Below are 22,786 nucleotides of genomic sequence, written 5' to 3' on the forward strand. Positions count from 1 at the left end.
TAGGCTCTTAAGGGCTTAATAATACCAACACACAACCTTGATTGAATATGGATGGAATGATCTACAACACCCACCACTTCCAAAGCTTCAACCCATTGTTAGGGTGTTTGCATAGAGAACGATGGTTAGCAAGGACAATTAATGCAAGAAGTTAATTGATTATGATATCAAGACATTGATTCTCTCCAACATTATCATACAATTTGATTGTAGAAACAAAAAAATTATGCTTTTCTCAAAAATGGACTTTCAAAACTGATTTCATAACTTATAAGAGATTATTTTTGGAATTCAGTAGCTTCAACTAAAAACCAATTTATTAATGCCCTTGGGGATTGATTATTTTTGTTACTCGCTTGTAATTCATTTTTTTAAAATTAAAATCAGGATTTTGAATCACCAAATGAGTAATTAAAAATATAGAGTTACAACATCTGGTTCTTATTGGAGATGATACTTCCCTTCAAGGCATTAAGAATCGTAGATTCAAACTTTTATCCCTCAGGTGTGCTCATTCACTCGCGCCAGTTGATGAGGCATGGGGAAAGGTTAGGGACTTGATAAAACTGGAGCAGTGACTAGGAAAGAGTTAAAAATTCAGGGAATTGGGAGGGGCCCCACATAGGTTGAGTACTAGATAGAATGTCACCCCAACTAATGGGACCTCTAAAGAGATACACCAGATACAATAGCACAAAAGGAGGGGGTGGAGAATAAATGTGCCCTGACAAGGAACAAACCACAAAAAGACACTAAAGTGGGAGCTTATGATGCACACACTCAGAATGCAGAGCATGCAATAAGATAAAACAAACTAAGGGAAGAAGAGAAAGAAGCTCTTTGTTAGAGGGATTGGGTATGAAACTACCTTAGAGTCATTCAAATCAGTCTTTGTCGAGCATGGAGAAATTGTAGATGCAGTTATTGTCACTAACAAGACCACTGGTAAGAACAAGGGATATGGATTTATCACATATAAACATGTTGATTGTGCCTTGAGTGCATTGGAATAACCCATCAAGATGATTGATGGTAGAATGGTTGTCTGTAATATGGTTGTTGTTGGGAAGCATCAATGACAGTTGAACCAACTCCTTCAACAACCCCTACAACCAGTTAATCCCTTTCAAGTCAAACAACACCTTCTTCCACCCATGGTACCTGTACAACCCATACAACCAGGTAATCCCTTTCAACCAGCTACTGGGTAATGTTCCTAAAGACATGAAACCTACTAGAATGACTAATTTTTTCTCTCATTATGGAGACATTGAAGAAGGCCCTAGTGGTTTTGATAGAAAATCTAGTAAGTACAAAGAATACTCCCTTATTCTTTACAAAACAATTGAAGCAAGAAATCGAGCCCTAGAAGATCCTGTTAAATCAATAGATGGGCATCAAATTTTTTGTAAATTAGCATTTGAAGGAAAAAAGAAGAAATTTGCAGCAAACCAGGGCCAAGTTGTTCTTGATTTGAAGGATAAAGGTGATGTAAATCACATTTCACAATATGGTGGATTGGGTCATGGGCCAGTCAACCCACAACTTATTGGTCATCGGAATACTATGAACCCAACATCAATACCAGTTACCGGTCTAAATCCATATGGATTAAGTGATGCAGCACTGCCAAGTTTGTCTAGAGACCCTACTGCAACAAACCTTCCTTATAGTTCATTAAACTCTTCAACACAGTTGGACTTGGGCTGCCAACTTCTTCTCCAAGGAACAACTTCTGGTCGAGCATCACTAGGTGCGGGCAGTTACAGTCTTGGTCCATATAGATCCTCTGGATATGGAAGTCACTCATATAGCAGTTTTGGAGGTGCAACATCTCACTATGGGATTTCTTCAAGTTCACCTATTGCCCAAACTGCTGCATATGATGGAGCAATTCATTTCCCCCTTACATCTCATCAAAGTCAACTCCCAGGGACATCTCCATCATCGGGAGTTCTTCCTAGCATGTGGTCTTACTACACATCGAAACCAACCTTTGATAGAACAAGAAAAAGTAAACAACCACAATGTAGTAGATGTATAGTAGCAATGAGGCCTTCCACAAAAATGCTGCCAATATCAAGTAGGCTATGAAACCAGCCTAAAATAATTCATAGACCATAGAAATGGCCAACAAGGACATTCACATTATTACTTTGTAGAGGAACCTGTTTTTCATTTTTGGCATGCACTTTCACTTTAGAGTATGCTCTTTTTGACCTTGTCCCAACATCCACATAGGTCAATCAATATGACACACACTACTCCAAAAGTAAAATATATGAAAAATACACAGATGCATGAATATCAAAATTAGGGGAGACATAACAATATGAATATAATTTTTTTATGTACAATTTATTTCGTGGATTGTTGGGAATTGAATCCACTTGAGATGTGTCAGAAATTTGTTCCATTCCTTTGAATGCACTAGCAGGGCCTAACCCCAAGGGCGTCGAGGAGAATTGACCCTGTGACCTCCCGATGAGTGAGGTACTTAACAACGGGGACTCAACCAGTTGAGATAACCCTTGGGGCTATATATATATATATATATATATATATATAGATATCTTCCATGTGTCTTTTGTTTGTATTTTGAAGGTCTTGTAGTTATGTTTGTGGGCCCTTGGCCCAGTTTTTAAGCCTTTGGCTCGGTGCCCAAGGCTCTGAGCGGATAGTTAATTCTATGGCCCTCAAATCCTTTGGGATTGTTGTAATGTATGTAATTTGTTTTTCTAATTCAATTAAATAGAAGGTACGACTCTTGCTTCAGCAATATATATATATATATATATATATATATATATATATATATATATATATATATATATATATATATATATATATATATAATCCAAATTTAAGGTCACGACTAAGCGGCACCAAATTGGTATATGAGACAAGAAACCCACCTCTCAATTGATTTAACTACTAAGTCTACAAAGGCATACATACTCTACCCCTCTCTAGTTTTTACCCTATGATTTGGTAGGAGAAAACACATGATTTTAACCATTAGGCCCACTCAAGTTGTATTAGTTCAATGTCAACTATGTGTATATGATTGTTAACACTAACAAAACAAAAGTTATGATTATCAAATCCAAGAAGGAAACTAACGCTAATTTTATGTATGACAATAGTAACTTGGAGGAAGTGTCTTCCTACAAGTACCTAGGAATTGATATTCATCACAAGCTCAACTGGAACTATAGCATTGAGAAAAGGATTAATGGGGGATGGAAAGCTTATTTTGGTCTTGAAAATAATTGTAAAATGGAAAACCTCGTAATGTGGGATAGAAAGAAGTCCCTCTTTGAAACTTTAGTCACTCTGGTTATCTTATATGGATGTGAGGTTTGGGGTTATAGCATCTCTAGAGAATCCTGGAGAAAGTTTCAGTAAATCCGGAAGCACTTTATAACGTATAACCTCAAAATTAAAATCAACACACCCTATCCTATTCTCCTTATAAAAGTGGGTCTTTCCCTTATCGAGAGCCTAGTTATGACTAGGCTTCTGTTGTACAAGCACAAAGTCAATAACATAGGAGACCATAGGCTTCCTAAGCTAGCTTTAGATTCTAGCCAGAACCACCTAAGGCTCAAACGAGTTGGTATAAAGATACCAGGGCTTGGTTAAACCATTGGGAGATCGACGAGAATGTTACATTGCAAAACATTAATAACATTAAAAATATTGTTCCTTCTAAGTTCAAAGAAAAAATGTGGTGTGAGAAATATTTAGCAGCTAAAATAAAATTAAGATATTATAACGAGGTCATCAACCCCACCCTAGAAGATCAAAAGTATCTCTCTGTTTTAACTAGCTCAAAGAAGAAAATTAATATAGCCAAGATTAGAACGAACTCTCATGAGCTCAATAGTGAAACAGGTCGTTGGGCAGATCCTAAAACACCATGAATAGAAAGGTTCTGTCATCTCTGTGAGAATATGAACATCGAAGATGAAAATCACTTCCTCTTAGAGTGCCCCGTGTACAACCACATTAGATCTTAGTTTCAAAATCTTTGTTGCAACACTGACCTTCCTAGCCTTTTATGTTGTCAAAATTACAGTGAGCTCGGGAGGCTTCTCTCCAAGCTTTTTGAGCATAGGAATAAAATCTTAAATCAAACTAAATAATTCATTTCTTTAGGTCGGATAGACCAAACTTTTGTCTCAGTGGACATTAACCACCACCACTACCACCACCATCATCATCAAACTGTTAAAAATAAAGACTTCTTACAAATATAGAGAGATACCAACCATGAATCTATTAAATGTGGATATGGATCAAATAATTTTTATTTATTTAGATTTTTATTGCATTAAGGCAATTCTATATCTCAATATGAGAAAGATATGTAATTTTGTCCAACTTGTTATATAACTAAATGTCAAATATAATAAATAAAAACAAAAATCTAATACATATTTAATTAATTTTAATTACAATTATAATTAATTATTGATATTACAACTAAGACTTTTATATATAGTTTCACTTTTGATTGTAAAAAGACATATAATTAGTTAAATATATATATTAATTAATATATTTTAATACCAATCATGTATATATTATATAAAACTATTGAAAATAAAAAATTCTTTAATTAAAATATTTAATGTAAATAAAACAATTGTATTCAACCATTTAAAGAATATCATAAAAGTTAATGAAGTACGAATATTAAACATTATACAAGTTACTGATAGTCGTCAGGTGAAAAAATATTATAAATGTTGAAGATGTCAATTAAATAAAGTCATGATAATTATTAAACACTATATAATAAATTAATGATAATATCTCATAAGTTGAATAAGAATAAAATGATATTAATGATGAATAACTCGTAAAAACATAAATCAATCATTTACTTATTACAATTTATTATAAAATAATTAATATTTACTATATTAATTAATATATTATTATAATTAATTAATTAATAGTAATTAATTAATATTTACCATGCAGTTTGCGAGGGTTTGTTAAAATCAAACAGGGAGTTCTTAGATACATATTTGGTGTAATAAGCTTATTCTCTAATAAGCGATTATATATCAGCCTTAGGTGGAGAAAGATTGTTGACTTTTTATTTTTTAATTAATGGACAGCCAGGGTTAACTACAAACCGAATATCCTCAGAAGATGCTTCGTGTTAGATGATAATCCACAAACCGAATATCCTCGGAATATGCTTCGTCTTAGATGACCATCGTAGGGAGGTCAAAGCTTTGGGATTATTATATGGAAATTATTTAGAAGCCTCGAAGCTTTGGGATTATTATTATATGGAAATCATTTGAAAGTAAAAAGGTCGAGGTGCTGGGGTGTGCAGTGCGAATCTCAAAATGAAATAGATTTATACATGGAGTTTATATATATAATTCTTCATTTTTCTGGTAATTTTAATGTCTTTTGTAACTCACCCTTTTCTATGTGTGTTTTGTAAATCATATTACTCTAACTATTAGCTATTAAATATTTATCTAATTATTAGTTATTAAGTATTTATTTATATGAATTAGCAGGTTCATCTTAATGAGAAAATTAATGTTTTTAAGTTATAAATTCTTTTGAGTAAAAAAGTAGAGAATTAAAGTTTTTAGTTATAATTTTTTTTAAGTACAAAATTTGAGAAATGGTTGAATTAAGAAAGATTCGAAGAAAGATTTGAATTTTGAGAGAATATATATATATATATATATATATATATAGATAGATAGATAGATAGATATAATTCTAGATTTCTCATGGGTCAAGTTGCAAACATTTCTTTAAATTATTAACCTAAATTTATTATTAAATTTATTAATAATAATAATAGACTTATTGATGTTTTTTACATGGCATGATAACAACATTTATAAAAATATTACATCCAATTAATATTTTCAAATATTACAACTTTGACGTAGAAATATTTATGTCTTTAACCATTTTAATAAATCTATAAGATATGATTTATCTTTTAAAGATTCATTTTACGAATATTTAATTAAATGAAATGGGCCCAGTTGCAAACATTTCCTTAAATTATTAATCCAAAGTCATTAAATCTATTAATACTAATATTAATATTGTAATATAATAATATTAAATTTAAGAATAATAATAATAATAATCGTTTAATATTTATATTAGACTTCATGATGTTTTTTTACATTGCATGATAAAAAAATTCATAATAAATCAACATTCAATTAATATTTTCAAATATTATAACTTTGGCCTAAAAATATTTATGTCTTTAATGATTTTAATATATACATAGAATATGATTTAATTTTTAAAGATTCATTTTACAATTTTTTAATTAAAAGAAATATTAAAAAAAAGATTGGAGTAACATTTTATATTTGACTACAGCGAACATATTCTACGCCTCTCTAGCTTTCAACCTATGACCTCATTAGAGGAAATACATGTTTTTGACCATTAAGTCCATTCAAATTGTATTAGTTAAATGTCAATTATGTATATATTATATAAAATTGTTGAAAATTAAAATGTCTTAAAAATGAAATACACGTGTAATTTCTTTCCCATGGATATGTATACAACGAAATAACAAATTTGACATCTTAAACGACCACGAGCCTGACTCTGACCATAGGCCTTATAACTCTCAATTTTGTCATGCATAGAGATCCCATAGAAGATAATCCTTATAGCCAAAAGAAGTTAATCTTTGATAGAAATAAAAAAAGATCTCTTTCTAAATGAATTAAAAACTAATTTGCTTCCTTTATCTAGTATAGACAACATAGAAGATCTCTATCATAATTTTACTACAACCCTCTCATATTCTATTAACAAGTTCTCAATTGAAGTTTCAAGTAATAAAAGAAATAGCAAAACCAACCCATGGTATGACAAAGATTGTAAAAGTACGAGGAGAGCAATTAAGGAAGTTGTTGATGAATCTCTTAAAATTGGCAAGATAAAAATATACAAAGCCCTAACTAAAAGGAAAAAAAGGCAGTATATTCATAAAAGACAAGAGAATCTCTTACACCTCTCTAAGGTAGCTCCTAAGAAATTCTAGAGGCAGATTCTAACTAGGAAAACTAAAGATAATAATAAATTGCTTTACACGACTGGAATTCCTACCTTAAAAAGCTTTATGAATCTGCAAATGTCATGGATAACTTTGAAACCCTACTCACAACGAAATAAGTTTTCTCATTAGAAGACATTGATTTTGGGGTTAATCACTTGGCTAATGGGAAAGCTAAGGACATTGATGGTTACCCAACAAAAATCTTAAAAATTGGAGGTCCTATCCTCATCCCCCACATTCACAAGCTTTTCAATCAAGCGGTCAAGCAAGGGTTCCCTAAACCATGGACTCAAAGCCTCATTATCTCTATTTTTAAAAGTGCAGATTCAAATAACCCCTCTAATTATCGGACAATTATGATCAACCCTCTCCTGGCCAAGTTATATGGTATTATTCTGGAAAGGAAGTTAAGCATATGGCTTGAAAGTGAAGGTAAGCGGGCTAAAGTCCAAGTGGGTTTTAGAAAGAAGCACTCAACAACAGACCACCTCGTTATGCTTAGGATCATTGTGGAGGAATGCCACAAAGATAAATCCAATCTCTTTTGTTGCTTTGTGGACTTTAGAAAGGATTTCGATAAGGTTCCTAGAAACAACCTTTGGAACATATTAGAAGAGCTAAAGGTTCCTTCTAAGTTGAGAGCTGCTGCTATAAGGTTATATGAGAATGTAATTACCAAGTTAAAGAGCAATGAGGGGTGGTCGAAAGATATTAAGTGTAATATCGGAGTTAAACAAGGTTGCCCCCTCTCCCCTGCCCTATTTGGCATTTACAGTGACAAGCTAGAAGGTTGTTTAGAGGAAGCAGGATGTGCTGGCATAGTCTTAGCTGGGATAATCATCATCCTTCTTCTCTACGTTGACGATATTGTTCTTCTCGCAAGGTGCCCATCTGATCTTGATAAGCAACTTATACTTCCTAAAGGTTTCTGCTCTATCATGGGTATGATTATCAAATCCAAGAAGGACACTTACGCTAATTTTATGTATGACAATAGTAACTTGGAGGAAGTGTCTTCCCAGAAGTACCTAGGAATTGATATTCATCACAAGCTCAACTGGAACTATAGCATTGAGAAAAGGATTAATGGGGGATGGAAAGATTATTGTGGTCTTGAAAATAATTATAAAACGACAAACCTCGTAATGTGGGACAGAAAGAAGTTCCTCTTTGAAACTTTAGTCACTCCGGTTATCTTATATGGATGTGAGGTTTGGGGTTGTAGCATCTCTAGAGAATCCTGGAGAAAGATTGAGCAAATCCATAAGTGTTTTATAATGTATATTCTTAAAATTAAAAGCAACACACCCTATCCTATTCTCCTTATAGAGGTCGGTCTTTCCCCTATTGAGAACCTAGCTATGACTAGGCTTCTGTTGTACAAGCACAAACTCAATAACATAGGAGACCATAGACTTCCTAAGCTAGCTTTAAATTCCAGCCAAAACCACTTGAGGCTCAAACGAGGTTGGTATAAAGACACTAGGGCCTGGTTAAACCATTGGGAGATCGATGAGAATGTTTCATTGCAAAACATTAATAACATTAAAATATTGTTGCTTCTAAGTTCAAAGAAAAAATGTGGTGTGAGAAATATTTAGCAGCTAAAATAAAATTAAGATATTATAAGGAGGTTATCAACCCCACCCTAGAAGATCAAAAGTATCTCTCTGTTTTAACTAGCTCAAAGAAGAAAAATAATATAACCAAGATGAGAACAATCTCTCATGAGCTCCATAGTGAAACGGGTCATTGCGCAGTTCCTAAAACACCATGGATGGAAAGGTTCTGCCATCTTTGTGAGAATACGAACATCGAGGATGAAAATCACTTCCTATTAGAGTGCCTCACGTACAACCACGTTAGATCTTAATTTCAAAATATTTGTTGCAATACTGACCTTCCTAGACTTTTACGTTGTTAAAATTACAGTGAGCTCGGGAGGTTTCTCTCCAAGATTTTTGAGCATAGGAATAAAATCTTAAATCAAACTAAATAATTCGTTTCTTTAGGTCCGGTACACCAAAGTTTGGTCTCAGTGGACATTAACCATCATCATCATCATCATATAGATCTGTGTGTGTGTGTGGAGATGAATCAATGCATTTTTATTTATTTAGATTTTAATTGCATCAAGGCAAATACTATAGCTCAATATAAGGAAGATGTGTAATTTATTCCAACTCAATATATAATTAAAGGTCAACTATAATAAATAATAACAAAAATAAATATACATATTTAATTAATTTTAATTACAAGTATTATTAATTATTGATATTACAACTCAGAATGAGAGGGATGTGTATATATAATTTCACTTTTAACTATAAGAAGACATGTAATATCTATATTAATTACTATATTTTAATACCAATTATGTATATATTATATAAAATTATTGAAAAATAAAAATTTCTTCTAATTAAAATATATGTTTTATTGGTATTTTGTTCAAAATAAAATAGATTTGTAATTCCTTCCCATGAAGTTTATATATATATATAATTCTTCATTTTTGATGTAATTTTAAAATATTTGTTTTATTGTTGTGTTGTTCAAAATGGAATAGATTTGTAATTCGTTCCCATGAAGTTTATATATATATATATATCTATATATATATATATATATATATATATATATATATATATAATTCTTCTTTTTTCATGTAATTTTAATGTCTTTTGTAACTCAATATTTTTTATAAGTGTGCCCATGGGGCTTTGGATTGACGGTGAATGGGTGCGTTGTTAAGGCACTCCATGCGATAGGTCACCGGTTCAAATCCCCCGTGGGTACTTAGGTAGTCTTAACTAAAAAAACAATAAATTATAAGTGTTTTGTAAATCATTTTACAACGAAATAATGATTTAAGGGTTATTAAGTATTTGTTTATATAAATTAGGTAGCTTCATCTTAATTTTAGATCTATTAAATATATAGAGAATCAAATTTTGGATGTAGTATTAGATCTATTAAAAATCTTAATGGTTTAATATTATATTATATTTAATGATGTTTTTTACATGGCATCATAACAAAATTCATAATAAAACTACATCAAATTAATATTGTCAAATATTACAAATTTGACATGGAAATATTTATGTGTCTAAATATTTTAATATATCTATAGGATATAATTTCTCTTTTAAAAAATTATTTTAGAAATATTTAATTAAAAGAAATAATAATAAAAAAATTGGAGCAAGATTTTAGATTCTTGTGTTGAATTGTATTGTAGTTTTTTTTATTCATATATTTATTTTTATTTTTATTTTGGGCTTAGGGAGACATTAATTTTTTTATTTTTACTATTATCTTGTAGAGTGTGTGTCTAAGCCATGTAATTAGTTAAATATCTATGTTAACTATGTTTTAATATCAATTATATATATATATATATCTATCTATATATATATATATATATATATATATATATATATATATATATATATATATATATATATATAAAACTCAATTTTAAGGTCACGGCCAAGCCAGACACCAAATTGGTGTGTGAGACCCCCTTATTTGTGGGACAAGGAACCTACCTCCCAAGTGATCTACCCACTAAGTCTAGTAAGACATACATACTCTACCCCCTCTAGTTTTGAACCTATGACTTTTTAGGAGGAAAAACATGCTTTTAAACATTAGACCCCCTCAAGTTGTATTACCTCAAAATAACTATATGTATATTATACAAAATTGTTAAAAATAAAACTTTCGGAAAAATGAACTAGATGTGTAGTTCCTTTCCTATGAAGTGTGTGTATATATATATATATATATATATAGCATGTATCCATTAAATGTGGAGATGGATCAAACCATTTTTTTATTTAGATTTTTATTATTTCAAGGCAAATTAAACTCAATATATAATTAAATGTAACTCTAATAAATAAAAGCCCAAATAAATATAAATATATAATTAATTTTAATTACAAGTATTATTAATTATTAATATTATGAAGGAGACATGTATATATAATTTCACTTTTGATTGTAAGAAGACATGTAATTAGTTCAATATTGATATTAATTAATATATTTTGGCAATAATTAGTTAAATAATGATATTAATCACTATACTTTTATGCCAATTATGCATATATTATATAAAATTGTTGAAAAATAAAAGTTTCTTATAATTAAAATATTTTTTTTTGTTGGTGTATAGTTAAATATGAAATAGATTTATAATTCTTTCTCATGGAATATATATATCTATATTCTTCATTTTTATATAATTTTAATGTCTTTGGTAATTCAATATTAACATTTTTTATAAGTGTTTTGTAAATCATATTATTCAAACTACAACCAAATAATCATTTAAGGTTTATTAGTATTTGTTTGTATGAATTAGGTAGGTTCATCTTAATCTTAGATCTATTAAATATCTAGAAAATCAAATTTCTTAAGATGCACACTTCTGAGAAAGATTTGAAGAAATATTTGAACCTTGAAAAAATTGATATATATATACACCAATCTAGATCCATCTAACTCGGATCTCTCATAAGCTCATTTCCAAAGATTTCCTTAAATTATTAATGCAAAGTTATTAAATCTAATAATATTAATATTAATATTATATTATATTATATTATATTAATATTAATATTAATGTAATAATAATATTAATATTAATCTTAAAAGTTTAATATTAATTACATTTAATGATGTTTGTTACATGTTATGGTAACAAAATTCATAATGAAACTGCATTAAATTAATATTTTCAAATATTACAATTTTGATATGGAAATATTTATGTCTTTAAAGATTTTAATTTATCTATAAGATATGATTTTTCTTTTAGAAGTTCATTTTACAAATATTTAATTAAAATAAATAATAATAAAAATTTTGGAGCAAGAATTTTCATTGTTTATGTTGAATCGTATTATAGTTTTTTATCTATATGATTATTTTCATTTTTGCTTTGGAGGACATATTTTTTTATTTCCATTATTATTTTAGTGGAGACGTGGCATACTTACACATCGCTTCATACTAGATTGTAGAATGTGCTTCTCGTGTCAAAAACATATATATATATATATATATATATATATATCCAATTTTAAGGTCACTGCCAAGCTAGACACAAAATTGGTGGGACAAGGGACCCTCACATATTCCCTGATACTGGGTTCTAGAATCTGTCTCTCGGTGTCGAAGATGTATAATTAGTTAAATATCTATGTTAACTATATATATATATATATATATATATATATATATATATATATATATATACATACTGGGATGCCAAATTGATGAATGAGACCCCCTTATTTGTGGGATAAGAGACCCTCCTCCCAAGTGATTTGACTACTAAGTCTACAAAGACATACATAAAATACTCCCCTCTAGTTTTGAACCTATGACCTCTTAGGAGGAAACACATGCTTTTAATCATTAGGCCCACTCAATTGTATTAATGTTGTATTAGTTCAATGTCAACTATGTATATATTATATAAAATTGTAAAAAAAGAAATCTTATAAATGAACTAGATGCATAAGTCCTTTCCTAAGGAGTTTGTATAAACCATGGATCTAATAAATGTGGATATGGACTAAAGCATTTTTATTTATTTAGATTTTTATTGCATCAAGGCAAATTATAGAGATCAATATGAGGAAGATGTATAGTTTCTTCCAACTCAATATATAATTAAATGTCAACTATAATAAATAATAACAAAAATACGTATACATGCTTAATTAATTTTATTTACAAGTATAATTAATTATTGATATTACAACTCAGAATGAAGAAGACATGTATAGACATGTATATATAATTTCAATTTTGATTGTAAGAAGAGATGTAATTAGTTAGATATCTATATCTTAATATGTTTTAATGTTAATTATGTATATATTATATGAAACGATTGAAAAATAAAAGTTTCGTATAATTAAAATATTTGTTTTATTGGTCAAAATGAAATATGTATTTTCTTCCTATATATATATATATAGATATAGATATAATTTTTCATTTTTAATGTAATTCTAATGTCCTTTTTAATTCAGCATTTTTTATAAGTGCTTTGTAAATCATATTAATCAAACTACAACCAAATAATGATTTAAGGGTTATTAAGTATTTGTTTATATGAATTAAGTAGGTTTGTCTTAATCTTAGATCTATTAAATATTTAGAGGATTGAATATTTTGAGGTGCAAACTTTGTTTTGAAATACAAAATTTGGAAAATTGTTTAAATGGTGAGAGATTTGAAGAAATATTTGAACCTTGGGATATATATATATATATATATATATATATATATATATATATATATATATAGAATTGGAGCAATATTTTTGGATTTTTTTGGTGTTGAATTGCATTGTGGGACAAGGGACCCACCTCCCAACTGATTTTACTATTAAGTCTACAAAGGCATACATACTCTACCCCTCTAGTTTTGAACCTATGACCTTGTAGGAAGAAACACATGCTCTTAACCATTGGGCCAACTCACACTGTACTAATTGAATGTCAACTATGTATATATTATATAAACTTGTTAAAAATAAAAATTTCTTAAAAATGAACTGCATAATTCCTTCCATATAGAGTTTATATATATATATATATATATAAACCATGGGTCTATTAAATCTAAAGATGGATCAAGACTTTTTTATTTATTTAGATTTGTATTTTATCAAGGAAAATTTTATAGCTCAATATGAAGATGTAATTTCTTCCAACTCAATATAATTAAATGTCAACTATAATAAATAATAGCAAAAATAAATATACATAATTAATTTAAATTACAATTATTATTAATTATTGATATTTCAGTCAATGAAAGATAGGTGTATATATAATTTCACTTTAAAAAAAATTTAATAGCTCAATATGAAGAAGATGTGTAATTTCTTCCAACTCAATATATAATTAAATGTCAACTATAATAAAAAATAACAAAAATAAATATACATACTTAATTAATTTAAATTACAAGTATTATTAATTATTGATATTTCAATTCAGAATGAAAGAGAGTTGTATATATAATTTCACTTTTTGGTATAAAAAGACATGTAATTAGTTAAATATCTATATTAATTAATATATTTTAATGTCAATTATGTATATATTTTATAAAAATATTAAAAAAAAAATTCTCTTATAATTAAAATACTTGTTTTATTGGTATGTTGCTCAAAATGAAATAGATTTGTAATTCCTTGCCATGGAGTTTATATATATATATTCAAAATTTCATATAATTTAAATGTCCTTTATAATTCAAGATTTTTTATAAGTGTTTTGTAAATCATATTACTTAAACTACAACCAAATAATGATTGAAGGGTTATTAAGTATTTTCTTATATGAATTAGATAAATTTATCTTAATCTTAGATCGATTAAATATTTAGAGAATCAAATTTTTTAAAATGCAAATTTCTTTTGAAATACAAAATTTGAAAAATTATTTAAAAGGTGTAAACTCATCTATTAAAGCAAATCTCTTAAGATTCAAATATTTCTTCAAATTTTATATTTAAAAAAAAATATTTATACTTTAAAAAATAATTCTCTAAATAATTTATAAATCTAAAATTAAAATGAATCTCCCTGATTCATATAAAAAATACTTAACCCTTTGAAACATTATTTAGTTGTAATTTGAGTAATATGATTTACAATGTTGAGTTACAAAGGACATTAAAAATGAAGAATTCATTGATTCAAGAGTGACAACACCATGTTTCATACATTAAAAAAATTAATGTGTTTCATAAAGATGAAACCACTAACTAGAGCAAAGTACAAGGTCTTTTGTATTAAACAAACCCATCGATATGTTTAAAATATGGTGCCTGGATCACTTTATTTTCTCTGATGTTGGTATTACGAGATAAATGAAGTGTAAACTATGGACGAAAGTTGTTAATTGTTGTTTTAAGTATTAATATTCTAAAAATATATTTTTATTTTTAAATTGAAAATATTTATTAATTTAGAAAATGTTATATTATTGAAGTTTTTCAAAAATATGTTATCAGTCTTATTTTTAATAGATGTGTTGGACAGGTGGTAGAGATAAAACACATTTGGCTAAAAAATAAGAAAATTTATATTATGCATCTTGATTACCCAACTTGCCCAAAAGAGATCTAGAATCTGAATACAATCTACTCCCATTATCAGCCCGCATTGTTGTCTAGAGTTTGGTTCGTTAGACCATTTTCATGTTTCTCATGGAAGACCTCATGCAAATGAGCCTCCGTGTGTTCTACTCTGCATTTGATATGATCTAGTCACTCCTGAAGGCACCTTTTCCCATGTCGAAGGGAATCCATTTGATCCAACATTTGTCATTAGTTGTGTTGGACATATAATGGAAACATAATCATAAAATTATAATATTTTTTTTTTAAGATATAAATTTTTAAAAAAGTACAAAAGAAACTTCGCTATACAATATTTTTGTACTAAAATGGGCTCCATTTCTTTCCCTCTTAAAATACCATTTATAGTAATATTACAAGCATGCCTGATTATATTTAAGTCTCTCTTATTTTAAATTGCAAACTAAAAACTTGAATTTCGATTTTGATTTGGTTCCTCCAAGTCAAACAAAATGTACATTTATGGTGTAGCCTCTCTACTACTCTCTCACCCAACTGCAATTTATGACACCCCTTGAGATAAAAAGATAGTAAACATGTGCAATATTCAACTCCCTCCAACTTGTCCAACTAAGGGCACCCCCAAATAGGTAGCTTTCAAAGCTTTGTTAGGTGCACCAAATATCGTATGCTTCTCGACTTCACACAATTGATTGCACTCAAATGATTCAAGGACACCATTTTTTTAACAGTTGACAACTCCTAATATTTGTTACACTTTTTAATGTGTAATTCTTCAAGCATTGCAAGACCATAAAAGCCTACTATACTTCCCAGATTATAACAACTACTCAATTGCACACAGGTGAGTGTAATTGGTAACATTCCAACCTCCACCACATTAATACACTCCACTAATATGAAATATTGAAGGTTGGGGTATACAACGTCATCAAATAATACCTCTAATGTTTGGATTATGGGACATCTAGCCACTTTCAACCAAGACAACTAACTCGACCGTTCAAGCTAAGACAACAAACACTTCACTTCTTATTGATACTCGAGATGAAACTCCGTAAAGTTCATTAAGATACCCAACAAAGGCATCATCGTCTCTAATAAAGGGTTTCCTATCCAATAAACTTCTAAATCATTGGGGAGTTCAATCACACTTGGAAATTCTTTGAAATTTGTGCCTGTCAATTTCAGTGTTTCTAGGGACTTTTGATGGGCCAGTTACGAGGGTCAAACTTCAACTTTTTCATAGTTGGAAAGATATATATGCTTGAGTTTTCTGATATTTCTGAATGCTTCTCTTGAGATCTTCTGTATATGCACATCTTCTATGTAAGCCCAACTATCATATATGCACAACTTCCATATATGTGTATATACGGAAGTTGCACATACTTCGTATATGCGCAACTTCTATATATGTGCATATATTTCTTGTATGCATAAGTTTTGTATATGGACATATACAAAAGTTACACATATGCGGAATATCTCATATATGCATGAAGTGTGTTAAGTGTAAAAGTGTTTAGGTGAGATTGTGCCATTTTAACTAAAATATTTGAAAAAGATGCAATGTGTTGAGTACATCCATCAGACCAACAGGCTCACTCGTCGTTAAGATATGTGACCTATACAAACAGAATTAGATGTCATAGCATGGAATCCCAAGATGTTAATGTGTGCATATTGGAACCAGGTTTCCGCAGTATGCTAGGACTGTCTATGACCAATGACATTGAACTCCCACTGAAAAACCCTTGACCATCATTTTAGTATTGCATACTACACATGATATTAAACACACATGGAGAAGAATGAAGATATGAAGGATAAAACTTGAATCTATTATATTATTCACATGATATACATTTATAATACATTGGAGTGACTCTTAGATTCATCTTCTAAGGTCTCTTGGACTTCCTTTGATTGTACAACCTCCACACCATAACCCTTAGTGGATTAGGTGTCCAACATTCCCCACCTTAATTTGAAGGGGTATGTATGAGTCCAGGAAAAGAGTTGTAATATAAAATTTGAAAAAATGCATGGCAGCACTAGGCTGAATGTTCTCTCTGAAATGTTGGCATAAGGTGGTGGTTTAAGGATGACCACCAACACTGGAACACTTAGTGCAGTTCTTGAAACACTTCCAAATCTAGCAAGAAGCTGGCATATTTTACTATAGGAAGTGTCCCTAATGCTCTGGAGAGGGAGACCTTCAACCTGGAAAAGGGAGGTCTACAACTTGCAGTTGTTTAAGGATGACCACCAACTCTGGAATGCTTAATGAAATTCCTGGAACTCTTCCATAACTGGTAAGAAGTTGAAGTATTCTATTAGAGGAAGAACTCCCTAATTCTTTGGAGAGGGAGACCTTCAACCTGGAAAAGGGAGGTCTGTAATTTGCGGTGGTTTAAGGAAGGCTGCCAACCAAAGGCATTTTTAGGGGCATCTCTATATTTGTCTAAAACTCTGAATCTTGGTATGGTTGTCTCTAGTTGTAGGCTCAGGCAACAGGTTTAGGTTGTGGCTCAGGCTTGCTTGAACTTCTATGTCTTTGGCTACAACTATGAATTAGGCAGCAGATTCAAGTTGTGTCTTAGGCTTGCTTGATGTGGCTTTGAAGATTATAGATGACCATCACTTCCCCCCCTGTTAGATACAAGGTGAGATGATGGATAAAACTCAACTGCAAGAATTGTCAATACTCTAGAAGAAATTATGACATATGACTGAAATATCTTCCTTGTTTAAGTATGGGGGATTTACGCAGTGCATTATATTAGATATCATTTTTGGGATTCAACTGCGTTAAGTAAGTCATTCAAACGTATGACCATTTCCATGAGAGGTAGTCGTAACTGACTAATTTCTCATGATTTTTGAATAGTTCACTTAGCACTCATTGCATCGGGTGATGCTCACAGGGGTGAAGAAGTGGGATTGAAACTAGTGAAATGTGGAAAACGAATCACATAGCATCAATCATCACTTCCGGGGCTTGCACCCGGTAACCAGGACTTCCCAGGAGGTCACCCATCCCAGAACTCCTCTGGCTCAAGCGCGCTTAACTGTGGAGTTTTTCCCTACAATCAAGCCCACTTAGCTTGCTACCCCATTTGCAAAACCTTAGCAAGTATTGTGCCTCATGAACCATTCAAGAAGAGATCCCTTGACTCTTTTTGAATTTAAGTATGGGGGATTTACGCAGTGCATTATATTAGATATCATTTTTGGGATTCAACTGCGTTAAGTAAGTCATTCAAACGTATGACCATTTCCATGAGAGGTAGTCGTAACTGACTAATTTCTCATGATTTTTGAATAGTTCACTTAGCACTCATTGCATCGGGTGATGCTCACAGGGGTGAAGAAGTGGGATTGAAACTAGTGAAATGTGGAAAACGAATCACATAGCATCAATCATCACTTCCGGGGCTTGCACCCGGTAACCAGGACTTCCCAGGAGGTCACCCATCCCAGAACTCCTCTGGCTCAAGCGCGCTTAACTGTGGAGTTTTTCCCTACAATCAAGCCCACTTAGCTTGCTACCCCATTTGCAAAACCTTAGCAAGTATTGTGCCTCATGAACCATTCAAGAAGAGATCCCTTGACTCTTTTTGAATTTAAGTATGGGGGATTTACGCAGTGCATTATATTAGATATCATTTTTGGGATTCAACTGCGTTAAGTAAGTCATTCAAACGTATGACCATTTCCATGAGAGGTAGTCGTAACTGACTAATTTCTCATGATTTTTGAATAGTTCACTTAGCACTCATTGCATCGGGTGATGCTCACAGGGGTGAAGAAGTGGGATTGAAACTAGTGAAATGTGGAAAACGAATCACATAGCATCAATCATCACTTCCGGGGCTTGCACCCGGTAACCAGGACTTCCCAGGAGGTCACCCATCCCAGAACTCCTCTGGCTCAAGCGCGCTTAACTGTGGAGTTTTTCCCTACAATCAAGCCCACTTAGCTTGCTACCCCATTTGCAAAACCTTAGCAAGTATTGTGCCTCATGAACCATTCAAGAAGAGATCCCTTGACTCTTTTTGAATTTAAGTATGGGGGATTTACGCAGTGCATTATATTAGATATCATTTTTGGGATTCAACTGCGTTAAGTAAGTCATTCAAACGTATGACCATTTCCATGAGAGGTAGTCGTAACTGACTAATTTCTCATGATTTTTGAATAGTTCACTTAGCACTCATTGCATCGGGTGATGCTCACAGGGGTGAAGAAGTGGGATTGAAACTAGTGAAATGTGGAAAACGAATCACATAGCATCAATCATCACTTCCGGGGCTTGCACCCGGTAACCAGGACTTCCCAGGAGGTCACCCATCCCAGAACTCCTCTGGCTCAAGCGCGCTTAACTGTGGAGTTTTTCCCTACAATCAAGCCCACTTAGCTTGCTACCCCATTTGCAAAACCTTAGCAAGTATTGTGCCTCATGAACCATTCAAGAAGAGATCCCTTGACTCTTTTTGAATTTAAGTATGGGGGATTTACGCAGTGCATTATATTAGATATCATTTTTGGGATTCAACTGCGTTAAGTAAGTCATTCAAACGTATGACCATTTCCATGAGAGGTAGTCGTAACTGACTAATTTCTCATGATTTTTGAATAGTTCACTTAGCACTCATTGCATCGGGTGATGCTCACAGGGGTGAAGAAGTGGGATTGAAACTAGTGAAATGTGGAAAACGAATCACATAGCATCAATCATCACTTCCGGGGCTTGCACCCGGTAACCAGGACTTCCCAGGAGGTCACCCATCCCAGAACTCCTCTGGCTCAAGCGCGCTTAACTGTGGAGTTTTTCCCTACAATCAAGCCCACTTAGCTTGCTACCCCATTTGCAAAACCTTAGCAAGTATTGTGCCTCATGAACCATTCAAGAAGAGATCCCTTGACTCTTTTTGAATTTAAGTATGGGGGATTTACGCAGTGCATTATATTAGATATCATTTTTGGGATTCAACTGCGTTAAGTAAGTCATTCAACCGTATGACCATTTCCATGAGAGGTAGTCGTAACTGACTAATTTCTCATGATTTTTGAATAGTTCACTTAGCACTCATTGCATCGGGTGATGCTCACAGGGGTGAAGAAGTGGGATTGAAACTAGTGAAATGTGGAAAACGAATCACATAGCATCAATCATCACTTCCGGGGCTTGCACCCGGTAACCAGGACTTCCCAGGAGGTCACCCATCCCAGAACTCCTCTGGCTCAAGCGCGCTTAACTGTGGAGTTTTTCCCTACAATCAAGCCCACTTAGCTTGCTACCCCATTTGCAAAACCTTAGCAAGTATTGTGCCTCATGAACCATTCAAGAAGAGATCCCTTGACTCTTTTTGAATTTAAGTATGGGGGATTTACGCAGTGCATTATATTAGATATCATTTTTGGGATTCAACTGCGTTAAGTAAGTCATTCAAACGTATGACCATTTCCATGAGAGGTAGTCGTAACTGACTAATTTCTCATGATTTTTGAATAGTTCACTTAGCACTCATTGCATCGGGTGATGCTCACAGGGGTGAAGAAGTGGGATTGAAACTAGTGAAATGTGAAGCCCATTGCTAAGAAGCGATCCATCCAAGGTGAATCTTTGTTCTTGAAGGAGGTTTGTTTATAAAGCATCTCTTTGAAAAATGAGTGGTTTTATGATAGTTCTCACATGGATTAAGATCAAAATAGTGATCTTTCATATGGATAACTCTGTCACAATGTTGGCATTTAACAAACTATTGTGGCTATTGTGGAAGACGAGCAGAACCTGAAACAACTGAAGGTGAACTGTCATGAAGAAATCTAACACTTTGAAACTGGATGGTCTTTGAGTAATCTAGAATATGAAAGGACACATCCTTGTCATATCCAAGACCATTTATGTTTATGTCATTGACAAGCTCTTCCCAAGGTCTGATGATGGGCTTGGGAAGTGTATGTTGAATTTCTGATTCTCTCTGCAAATCTGCTCCTTCATTGGGTACTTAATCAACATTATTGGTTTTCTTCTAATGGGAGTCTATCTCAATGTTCTAAACAAAAAAAGTTCATAATGCTGACTCAACTGTTGTAATTTTTCTTGCTCAAGTTGAGATTCAAGCTCCAAAAAATTTACCTTCTCCTGTGTATACTGTAGATAGGTTTTAATATCACAGAGAGTGTTCTTGCTAATGTTTATCATCCCATCAACATTGGCATGTATTAAAGTATTCAATAATTCTAATATATTATCCATTCGATCCATTTCACAGCAAATGCAACAACATCAACCAATGTGTAATAATTCTTAAAGGAATTCAATACAAAAGTCTTCTCTTCACAAAGGACTACTTTTATATAAAGTGTAGAGAATTTAGGTGATATTGAGTCTCTAGCTAGAATTTTTGTGGCATCCTCTATAGCCCATCAAGCCTAGAAGCTCGCACCATGCCTAAAACCAAAATACATGTTGGAAATACATATGGAAGAATAGAAAAAAAGAAATCAGAAATAGAGAAAATTGCTTTCGAAGTTGTTATTTTTCTGATTGCAACTAATATGCCAAGTACGGGATCAGGTCCTTGGATTGGACTTGTGGTTGGTTCAGGATGTGAAATCTATTGCCAGTGTTATACGCTCTAGTTCTGGAAATTTGGAAATTGTTTCTTCCACCAAATCCAAGAGGAGTCACTTGCATGATCTGCTAGTAGAAGAAGTTTTAGTAGAAACAGGCCAACAAACTAAAGATTATATCATTTTCAATATTGAGAAGTCTCATGGACTATTTATGACACTTGTAGTTTCATTCTCTGTTGACGTTACTACTATAGATGACAAGGAATTTTTTGAGGCAAAAGATATAAAGAAAAATGGGAAGAGGGAACGAAAAGGAAAGAGTTCCCCAGGTAAAATACCTACAACTGCTTCTTTGGAACCTTCTATATCATCTATTCAACTTGAGAAAAGAGAAAGCTCTCATCAACTTCAGTAGCAAAAGGAAGTATTAAAAGGGATTTTGGAACTAACCAATTGTCAATAGGTGAAGCGGGAAAATTAAACTGCTAGAGAAGTTACTCTGGTTCTAGATGGTAAAGATGTTAAATTTTCATTTGTTGTCCAGATCCTAGGTTTGCAGTCAACAATGATGCCAAAAGGAGATTCAAAACATATGCACCAAAAACTTACTTTCATTCATGGACGACTACTCATATTCCTTCGCAACCTGATTTCCTCTTAACGTTGAGCCATCGTATCTAGAACGAACCTCTCAACAATGGTTCACGACATATGTCAATGAAACAAGCCTCAAAGCAAACGTTGCATAACCTTCAATGCATTTTTAACAACTTCTCAACAGCTTTAGGATCAACATACCTTCAACGTTTGATTCCAATAATTAATCAATGCATGGAGACCTTTTATTATGCCCCGTGACCATTAATTTCAACGCTCAATGAATCACATACTATGAAACGAATGTACATACTATGAACTGAATCGCACCATTCGTATACACCATAAATCGAATAACATGCTATGAATTGAATCACA

At 31.8% G+C, this 22,786-nt stretch overlaps 1 pseudogene; it reads left to right on the top strand.

The window, feature by feature from the left end:
- The first annotated feature begins 1,154 nt into the window (after window positions 1-1,154).
- LOC149199341 (uncharacterized) overlaps window positions 1,155-22,786 on the top strand; it is a 77,953-nt pseudogene continuing 56,321 nt past the window's right edge.

The sequence above is a fragment of the Pinus tabuliformis genome, chromosome 2_1, assembly GCF_031772625.1.
Source record: "Pinus tabuliformis cultivar Carrire ecotype Pingquan chromosome 2_1, CPIR1, whole genome shotgun sequence".
NCBI lineage: Eukaryota > Viridiplantae > Streptophyta > Pinopsida > Pinales > Pinaceae > Pinus > Pinus tabuliformis.